The following is a 9,925-nucleotide window of genomic DNA, read 5'->3' as shown; positions in this document are numbered from 1 at the left end:
TGGACGCACCCTCTAATCTCTGATTAGTAATGGGTTTTATCACAAAAACAGAAGAATTGAAACAGTGTATGCAAGGTCAACTCAATTGATGTGACTTTTCTTAAACATTTGATATCTAAAGTACTCATGACTATATGTACAGAATGTGTTTAATAGGGATTGGACCCATCACACTGAGTGTGCGTGTGTATGTTTGCATGTGTGTGTATGTTCGTGTGTGTGTGTATTCGTGTGTGTGTGTGTGTGTGCATGCGTGCATGTGTATGTGCGTCCCTGCGTGTGTGTGTTTGGAGTTGTGTTGACCCTGTAGCTCCTGTTTGTTTTCTAGCATTGCATACTATTACACAATCCTAGCGTATGAATATAACATATGGCTGTTCATAATACTCCACATACATACTAACAGTTGTTTTATATATTTATACACCTTAAATAACTGATGATACTATAGATGCACTCGAACAGTCTTGTATTTTTTATCCTTACTAGCCCCTAAGAAAACATCCACATCACCAGAGAGCCTACCGTGTGGTATGACTGAGGTCCTAGCAGATAGTTGAATGGAATAAGTTGCTTTAGCTTGAACTTGTATTCGGTGGGAGCCAACGGGGCGGTTGCCTTGGTACCAAAAAGACCAGTGTGAGATCAATGAAACAAGTTCTAGAATGCACCGATACAACAAGAACAAGAGGGCTATTGATGTCAAGAAAAACAATGCGCTGCTTTGTCTGAGGTGTGTGTGTGTGTAGTTGTGTAAGTGAATGTATACATACGTGGTGTTGTGGTGCGATGTACATTCTCTCTCTCTCTCTCTTTCTCGCTCTTGCTCTCGCTCCCGCTTTCGCTCTCTCTCTCTATCTCTATCTTTCTTTCTCTCTCTCTCACACACACACACACACACACACACACACACACACACACACACACACACTAGCAAAGATAACTTTGAGTTGTTTTTATATATTTATTTATATATATTCAGTTGGAGCTCAATATGGTGTCCTTTTCGGATGTTATTTCTGAAGTGACCTGGATGTGTAAAGCCTGTCAGTCAAAGCCAATCAGATTTATTCTGTCAGAAGACGGTCAAAAGAAAGAGATAGGATCTTGTTTGTCCATGTAATTAGATGCCAAGGCTTACTTGAAGACCCTGGGGTTGTGAGAAGATACAGATATACTGCATCATGCTGTGCACAGTGGTAGTGATTCATGCATTAAAAGTCTGTTTTTATTTTAAATGGTATGAATAACTTTATATGAATTCTAATGGGTTCCAAAATGGCATGTAGTAACAATTTAATGTTGTCATCTAATTTTCGTTTTATTTTTCTTCCACATGGGGTGAAGTGATTATAATTCAGTGTCAATAAATATCGTAAAGCCACTAAATCTTCACATCATTAAATCACTTACTGAGGCTTAACGCTTAATTATGTCCTTGCTATGCTAAGATTGTCAAGTGTCTTTGATGGGATTTATCACATAATCCCACAGAACATCTAATGACTAATGCAAGGTCTCTGACACACAAAAAGACTAAATATGTGTGTGCTTCCAGAGGTGTGTAGTTGTATGTGTAAGTGTGTGTGTGTATTTGAGATTCTGTGAGTGTGTCTGTCTGCGTATACATGTTTATGTGTGTAGTGTGTGTGTGTGTGTGTGTGTGCGTATGCGTATGGTGTGTGGTATGTGTGTGTGTTTGTCTCTGTGTGTCTGTTTGTCTTTTGGGGCGTGTATAGAAAAAACTATAATTATCACTCAGAAGTCACATATTTATTCTAATCCCTTGAGATTGGGTGACGCTGATCAATTTCCCTTCTGTGTCTCTCAGCTGATCTCAGTAGCTCTGGGTCAAACAGTAATGAAGATAAATGAAGAACGCAAGGGTTGACCATCCTGTCCTGAGAATGCTGAAGCCCTTTTTCTCCTTGTAGGAACTGGTTGATAAAGTCCAGTGTGAATCATGAAGACAGATCAGTGCCACATCATGGCCAGATCAGTGCCACATCAGGGCCACATCAGTGCCACATCAGGGCCAGATCAGTGCCAAATCAGGGCTGGTTCTAGTGCCTTTCTGTCATTACACTAACCGACCCACTTACCGTTCAGATGTGAATCTAGTCAGACATTTTGCCATAATGACTTAAAATGATGCAGACAATTATGGGTCATTATTGCTCATTTGACCTGAAAAAGCTGTTCATGATGTAATATGAAGTCACTGCTCTTTGCCTAGCTACAGTATGTGAATCCCTCCGTCTGCAAGGGTGTTGTGTGGCACCTGGTCACCCTAATTAGGTAAAGAGCTGCTAATATGGCTCCTTTTGGAGGTTTGCTGACCTAAAATTGAGGGCAATATTCCAATACTAGAAGTAAGCTGGAACAGATTGTGAAGCTCTCAGGTGAACTTAATACATAATAACACGTCTAATAAACATATGCTCAGAAATGATTGCTGCAAGTGGATATATTGGCAACCCTGCCCGTAGCATTAAGCGCGGTTTCTTACCGTCTGTTCATGCTGTTTGTTGGCTTGAAGGTGCTTAGCAGGTCTGCTACACAAAACAACTCTTTTTCAGTTTCTCTCTCTTGCCCAGCAAATGTCTGTGAGCCTGTAAGGATGGTGAAAGACTGGCACATTTGCAAAAAAAAATGTCTCCTTCATGAGAATTAACAGCATACAGTGAAGAAAAGACAGACATCTGCTTTTGATGTGACTAAATTACATAGATTGCAATCTTTCATTTGGCCACTAGATGGCTCTACTACCTTTTCTAACGCATTGCCTTGGTTGCATCTGAATTGCCTTTGTGTTTCTAAAAGAGAAACAGGACATCCGTCTTTTCTCCGTTATGGCGCTTCATATTTTGATAGGCATCTTAAAACTTTAATCCATGCTTTAATCCAAAGACTGACAAAAAACACACAGTTATCAGTGCTAAAACAGCAAATCCTCTGCATTTACTTGAACTCTGAACCTCAGCACCCTTGGGATTCTTATCTGTTGCAGTTCACAGCGTACAGACGGGAAGAGTTGTACTATTTTCCAAACAGTAATACTCCTTGCATGTGATGAGTTCGAAGAGGGAGGTCATGATAAAATCCAATCGCAGACAGGCAATTCTTCCTCAAGTAGATGTCCTGCTACTGACAGCCTTAACTCCACATGTTTCTTGCATGTGATAAGGCAGCCAGGGATATCTTACTTTTTGAGATCTGTGTTTGTGTGCACAGGCTGCTACAGGCACCCACACACACACACAAACACACGCACAGGCATACATAGACACATGCACTCACAAACACACATGCGCGCACACAAACACACATGTACTATCCGATCAGACATGCATAGAGGTGGTGCGTTGGGCTGTCTTGGTCTCTCTCAGACTAGAGGGGCCCATTATCGCAGAGGAGAGAATTACACAGAAGAGAGACGTCCTCTGCAGCTATACGCTGCTGCTGCTGCTGCAAAAGGATCCTGGTTCTCTGTTCTGTTTTCATCCACACTTCTCAGCTCTCCGCAGGATTGCTAATGTTCTCACTTACATTCTCTGTCTCTCCCCCCCCCCCCCCCCCACTTTATCATTCAATCCCTGCCTTTCTCTGCTTCTCCGTTTTACCCCCTATCTCTCTCTATCTTCTTCTCTCTGTCCATCCTTCCGTCTCCCCTATATCTCCATCTTTATATCTCTTTCTTTTTCTATCTCTTTCTCTCTCCCTCTTTCTGTCTGTCTCATTATCTGTCTGTCTCATTCTACGCTACCCTAGGGTACCCATTCATCCTTTTTCTCTCTTCCCTTTGATTTCTCTCTCTCCCCTTCTCCAACCCTCCTTCTCTCGCTTTCTCTCTGTCTCTCTCTCCCTCTCTCAGCTGCATTGAAGGGCTGTCATACCAAACATCTGATTAGCAGCAAACACTTTCTCAGAGGTCAGGATTGATTGTCAGTATGACGGGAGACATGAACCACTTCAGATCAGAGGAAAGTGAGGAACTGCTTTTCAAGGACAAGACAGACAGATGTCAACCCTGTCACACACGACAGATCCTGATTTACATGGGGTGTTACAGTGTAACACAAGAACAGATTTAGCTGTAAGTGTAATGCTATATCCACGTTTGTGAATAATCATGCTTCATACCCAGGTAAGCGAACACTCATATGACCAGCAGTAGCTGAGAAGCATCTCACCCACATGGATTAACACATATTAACACCCACACACCACTGGGGACAGTTTGCCTGTGAGGACCTGGGTCTTGGGTCCAGGTTGGTCTGCATCTCCATGGCTGCCATTGTAGCCGTAGCAGCAGCAGCACCACCAGTGTCTCGCCTCTCTCTCAGGAGCACTTACTCCACTTCCTGGGCAGATGCAGCACGTCTGAGGTTGGTCTGCATCTCTATGGCAGCAGCAGCAGTAGCAGCAGCAGCACCAGTGTCTCGCTGCTCTCTCAGGAGCACTTACTCCACTTCCTGGGCAGATGCAGCACGTCTGCAAGCTGCATACACCATTAATTATTCACTCACTATTGCTGTAATTTGTTCTCCTTTGAGGAAATAACCCATTTCATGAGTCTCAGGAGAAATTCTTTAATGAGAAACGGGTTGCATGGGAGCACATGTGTGTGTGTGTGTGTGTGTGTGTGTGTGTGTGTCTATCTGTTTTTTTTTTTCATTGTGATATTAAGTTTTAAGTGGTCTTTGATAATCATACTGTTATTTGGGTAAATATAATTTAGTCAAGACAACAAATATGCGACATTTAGTATTCAACAATAGGCTTTGTTATTGATTTTGGCTTGATTTTTCAACTGAGTTGTTGATATTTAAGATGTTTTATTTATATTGATATTATAATCATGGATTTTATTAAATACAAAATGCCTATTTATAAATAAAAAGTTTTAGATATTTCCTTGAAATTGACCAACACATGCAAGTAATTTAAGCAAAAGATTCTGCATTTCTACCGTGTATAATATACTGGACAATACATTATTGTTCGTAATAATGAGTAATATGTACATACTATTTTGGAACACACACACACATACTCAAATATAAACACAAACACACACACGCGTAAATGAAAATGTAGATTACAAGGCTCCCATGAGCAAACAATGGTCTCCCTCTTAGGCAGCCAGTGTGTCGTCTTCAGATTCTTAGGTTTGTCCAAAAATATTTAAATACGTTTTGCCTTGCATTGCATTGATTCCATTTGTTCTCAAGTTTGTCTTTCAAAATCCTTAGATATAAAACTCCTTCCCTCCCCACCCCCCAGGCCCTGTATACAATTCTGATTCTGAATTCTAATGTATAGTTCTAATACTGATTCTGAATTCTAATTTAGAAATAATTCTGATTCTGATTTCTAATGTACAGTTATAATTTGGTTTTGAATTCTAATATATAGTTATAATTATGATTTTGAACTCAAATGTGCAGTTCTAATTCGGTTTTGGATGCCCCTCAAACACCTTGGATTGAACAACGCAGGTCACCGGGGTTGTGTCCGTGTCTCTGCCATGGCTCTGTACCCTATGGTTTCAGTATAATGGAAGTACCATGGGTCCGTACCCTATGGTTTCAGTATAATGGAAGTACCATGGGTCCGTACCCTATGGTTTCAGTATAATGGAAGTACCATGGCTCCGTACCCTATGGTTTCAGTATAATGGAAGTACCATGGGTCCGTACCCTATGGTTTCAGTATAATGGAAGTACCATGGCTCCGTACCCTATGGTTTCAGTATAATGGAAGTACCATGGCTCCGTACCCTATGGTTTCAGTATAATGGAAGTGCCATGGCTCCGTACCCTATGGTTTCAGTATAATGGAAGTGCCGGGTGGCTTGTTTCCCACAGAGAGCGCTGACTCAGAGATCGGCCTCCCTGGGAACCCCCCCGCCCGTGTGTTTCACACTCTCCACATTTTGTTAACGACAGTATTTTTTTATGCAGCAGAAACACAAAGTCACTGAACTAAAAGTCAATATGCCAATGCTGATGTACTCAACCTTGACATGGTGCTGTGTCATCCTGCACTGTTCTAAGATTTCTCTGAGTAAATGTAATACGTGTGGTTAATATTAACTAAAATTCAGTTCAATATCATTGCTCTACATAGAGCCATTAAGAATAAACATTGTCTGCATCACAGGGAACAAGGCCTGAACGAATAAATAATACACTTATAAAAATATATATATATATATAATAACTCTATGGCAAACTTGTATTACAACGTAACAATTGTTAAAAAAAAATGTGTGAAATATTAACTGTAGTTTATTAATAGAACCAAATACAGTTGAGACTAAGTTTGAGTTTGTAAGTTTGATGCAGACCAGAAGATGACAGGCTTTTAGCTGTGAGGAGAGATGTGTTCTTATCTGACAGATTGGGTGTTATGACTTTCATCACTTGAGGCTGCACCTTAATCATGTTGGGCACTTGAGTATGTAGAAAGGCACTTTATAGTTTATAGACCCTCTTTGCCCTGAATATGCTGAATCCCACAGTAGCTTACCCAACGTACTGTTTCTCACCTCTACTACTGAGGGGTGGGAATGACCAGTTATTGTCTGACATGTATATGTACCTGCTAAAATATACAATTCTGAAATATACTGTTGAGAGGGTGGTTTAACTATACAATTTACAATGCATGTACAATATATTTGCTTTTTGGTCAAAATGTACTATAAAAACAACCTCTCCCTTGGGTATCATGGTCTCTCTATCCCTCTCTCTGTATGTGTGTGTTTGTGTGTGAACTGTGAACACACCACCATGCACATGAATATGCATGCATGTTCACTGAATACCAAATTAACAACCAACATCACATATCTCAAGGCAACAAGCGTTTTCATTTTTCAACATGTTTAATTTATTTTCTTTTAAAACGCTTTTATTTTCTTTCTCTCTGAAATGGGCATTGCAAAGAACAGAACAACCTTTACTCTAGAAACATGCAGACATGGTTGGCCTATCACTTCAAAGTGTGTGTGTGTGTGTGTTTGTATGTGTATATATTGGGTGTATGAGTGAGTTGGGGTGATAGTGTACTACTAGCTATGAAAGCGGAGGGAGGCTCTGATGACAGTGGTGTTTGTGTGGTACTATGAACCAAATGACCAAAACAAGCTATTAAAAAGCACTTTGTGACGAGGGCTTGTGGCTCACATGGGAAAACTCGAGATGTAACGAGGAAAAGTTAAGACACACACACTCTGCCATCTTTCCCAGTTTTTGTCTCTGCCACTGTCTTCTATGTGGCAGAAGCCTTTGACTTGTGAAAATGGTGTGTGGATTATTCGGCTGCTTCTGGAGGACTTTTTTTTTTCTGTAATCCATTTACCGTCTTTATTTTAGTTTTGAGAATAGCTAAAGCAATTTATTTTATTTGCTGTAGACAGAAACAAAAAGAACGAATGAGCTCACGATTTTGGGAACACCAAACAAGCACACAGCGCAAATCCTTTTCTGAACGTTTCTCAGACGTCTGACCCAGTTATCCCCTCCATGTGTATCTTCTCTTATTGTCCAATTCTTCCAGAAAACACAGCACTTGGCACAATTCAAAACTCAGGTATGTATAATGAATGGTTCGTGTTGTGTACTTGCAGGAGATGTCTCAAAACACTCAAGAAGGGCAGCCGAGAGCTAGAATGTTCTGTAGGTGACCTTTAGAACCGCTGTGGGTGACCTTAGACGGATGATATACTCCTACTGTCGTCCCGCCCATCCACAGTTATGTAAGATGAATGCTCATGTTTTTGTTTCTAATACTGCATGTCATAAGCTCTGCGTTTCTCTCCAAAATGACATGTCAAGTTGAAAACAGCTGGACTTCTTCAAAACATGTGGGGAACTTTATGTACACATCCTTTAAAAAAAGACTTGAGATCACTTATGATAGCTAGCTGTGAAATAAACAGAACTAATATCATAAATCTGAACCCCTTTGAGAAAGAGGAGCATAGACCTTGTGCCGTGAGAATAGGATTGCGTCATTGAGAAGCCATCAGTATGCAAAATAAATAACATAAATAAATACATTAATGTGGAATAAATACAGACCTCACATTGCTAGTGAGCATGATGGATTTTAAAGACACCTTGCACACGTCTTGACTTGAACTGATCACAGTGTCTGCAATCTGACCTCACTGCAAGTGGGCGGGTGGCATCAACACTACAGAACAGTAAGACAGGATTTGTGAGCTTTGATGAGGGTAAACCCCTTTTGCAAGGCCAAGTCGTGATAAGAATCTTTATTATATTTTTCCAGATGATTTTATTGGGCTCGGCCTCTGCTGCCACACTGGCCATGCCTCTTGATCACACATAAGATGATTTCATGTTCATCTTCTTCTTGGAGGATAAAAAAAAGTAGCAATTTGCATTCTGAAGTGGACACCCAATTTTCTTACTCTTGTCAGCAAGAAACATGTATTTCTTTATTATGTATTTATATATTCTGTCCTTTTTTAGTCATTCAGTTATTTATGAGTGGGTGGTACAGAAGAGGTTGGAGGGTTGAAAGGAGGCCATAATTGTTAAGCAATTCCATAGTTGCTTATGTACTAATAATAACAGGGGGCATCTGATGCAGTGTTTATCTCCATCAATCAGACTCTTTCCTTTGACGTTGTGTACAACTTCCGTCACGTAAGGGGGAATGCTGAAGAAACTTCAAAGGAGAAAATAAAAGCCCTACAATGGCAACCACCTCAACTGCCCTCCGAACAAGCATCAATCCAGATGAAACATTAATGCAACACATTTTTTTTCTTCTTCAAATGGGTAGGAACATAGCCGTCATGCATGTTTCAAAAGCTTCCATCTCAAGTCATAAACAGAAACGTGTTCTTACGGAGTCTCAGAGGGCTCTTTGCCCATCGACTGGTTTATTTCCTCCTGCCTACGTCTCTCTTCTTTCGGCTTCCATCACTCATTTTCCTCTCTAACAAGATGCAGCAAGAGCAGACACACACACACACACACACACACACACACACACACACACACATCCGCTGAGCTGACGTCTTTGAATAGTCAAAAGAAATGCCTTGCGGTTCGCTTCAACAGAACGGGCTGAAAACTTCTCCTCTAATTGCGAAACAGAAGGCGTTACTTAGACACTACACAGATACTACCTGATGTGATGTTATATTTACGGCTCTACTTTTTAAGATCTTCCCAGGAGTGTGCATTCAAACTTGTGTAAGGTAGCAAAAGAGGATTTTGCCATTAAATTATTGTAATTTAGTTTGTCTTCCAGGATGCCTTCAGTATATCACTGCACCTTTTTAATTGGCCCAATATTTCAGAGACCTGGACCATGTAGCATAATGCCAAGTAATGCTCTAATTATGCTAAACCTCCTATCACCTCTTTGTGCTTGTGTGACTAATGCACCCCATGAAAGAAAAGAAAATTAACTTCCACATGAGATGCCGAGCTGACCTTTACCCGTACAAACACACTGCATCCTGCTCACAGACAAAAGAAAGATGGCTTTTTGACGCGTGCGTGCATAAACAGGTTATACACTGCAGCTAGAGCTGCAAGGAGGGGTTGGCTCCTGCCAGAAGCAGCTGCGCCATGACAACTTGTGTATCTCACCTGAAGAACTAACCCAACACTGCTCTCTACACTGGATGGTACATGAGCATATTGGTACCCCTATGGCTTATACACAAGATTGTTAATTACGGACAAGATAAAGACTTTCTTGACACGTTAGTGTACTACGCTTCGACGGTCAGGCAGACAGGCAGAGGACAGGGACGCCGTCTTTAGCTTGCCCTACATGGCCCTTAACATCCACATGTGACACTTTGATTTGCTCTGCGTGAGCATGAGTATGCCTGGTCAGAGCTAAGGGCTTAAGACATGCACGGGTCAGAACA

Source organism: Sprattus sprattus (genome assembly GCF_963457725.1).
Source record: "Sprattus sprattus genome assembly, chromosome: 9".
Lineage (NCBI taxonomy): Eukaryota > Metazoa > Chordata > Actinopteri > Clupeiformes > Clupeidae > Sprattus > Sprattus sprattus.
The sequence above is the reverse complement of the archived record's forward strand: the minus strand, read 5'-3'. Positions refer to the sequence as shown.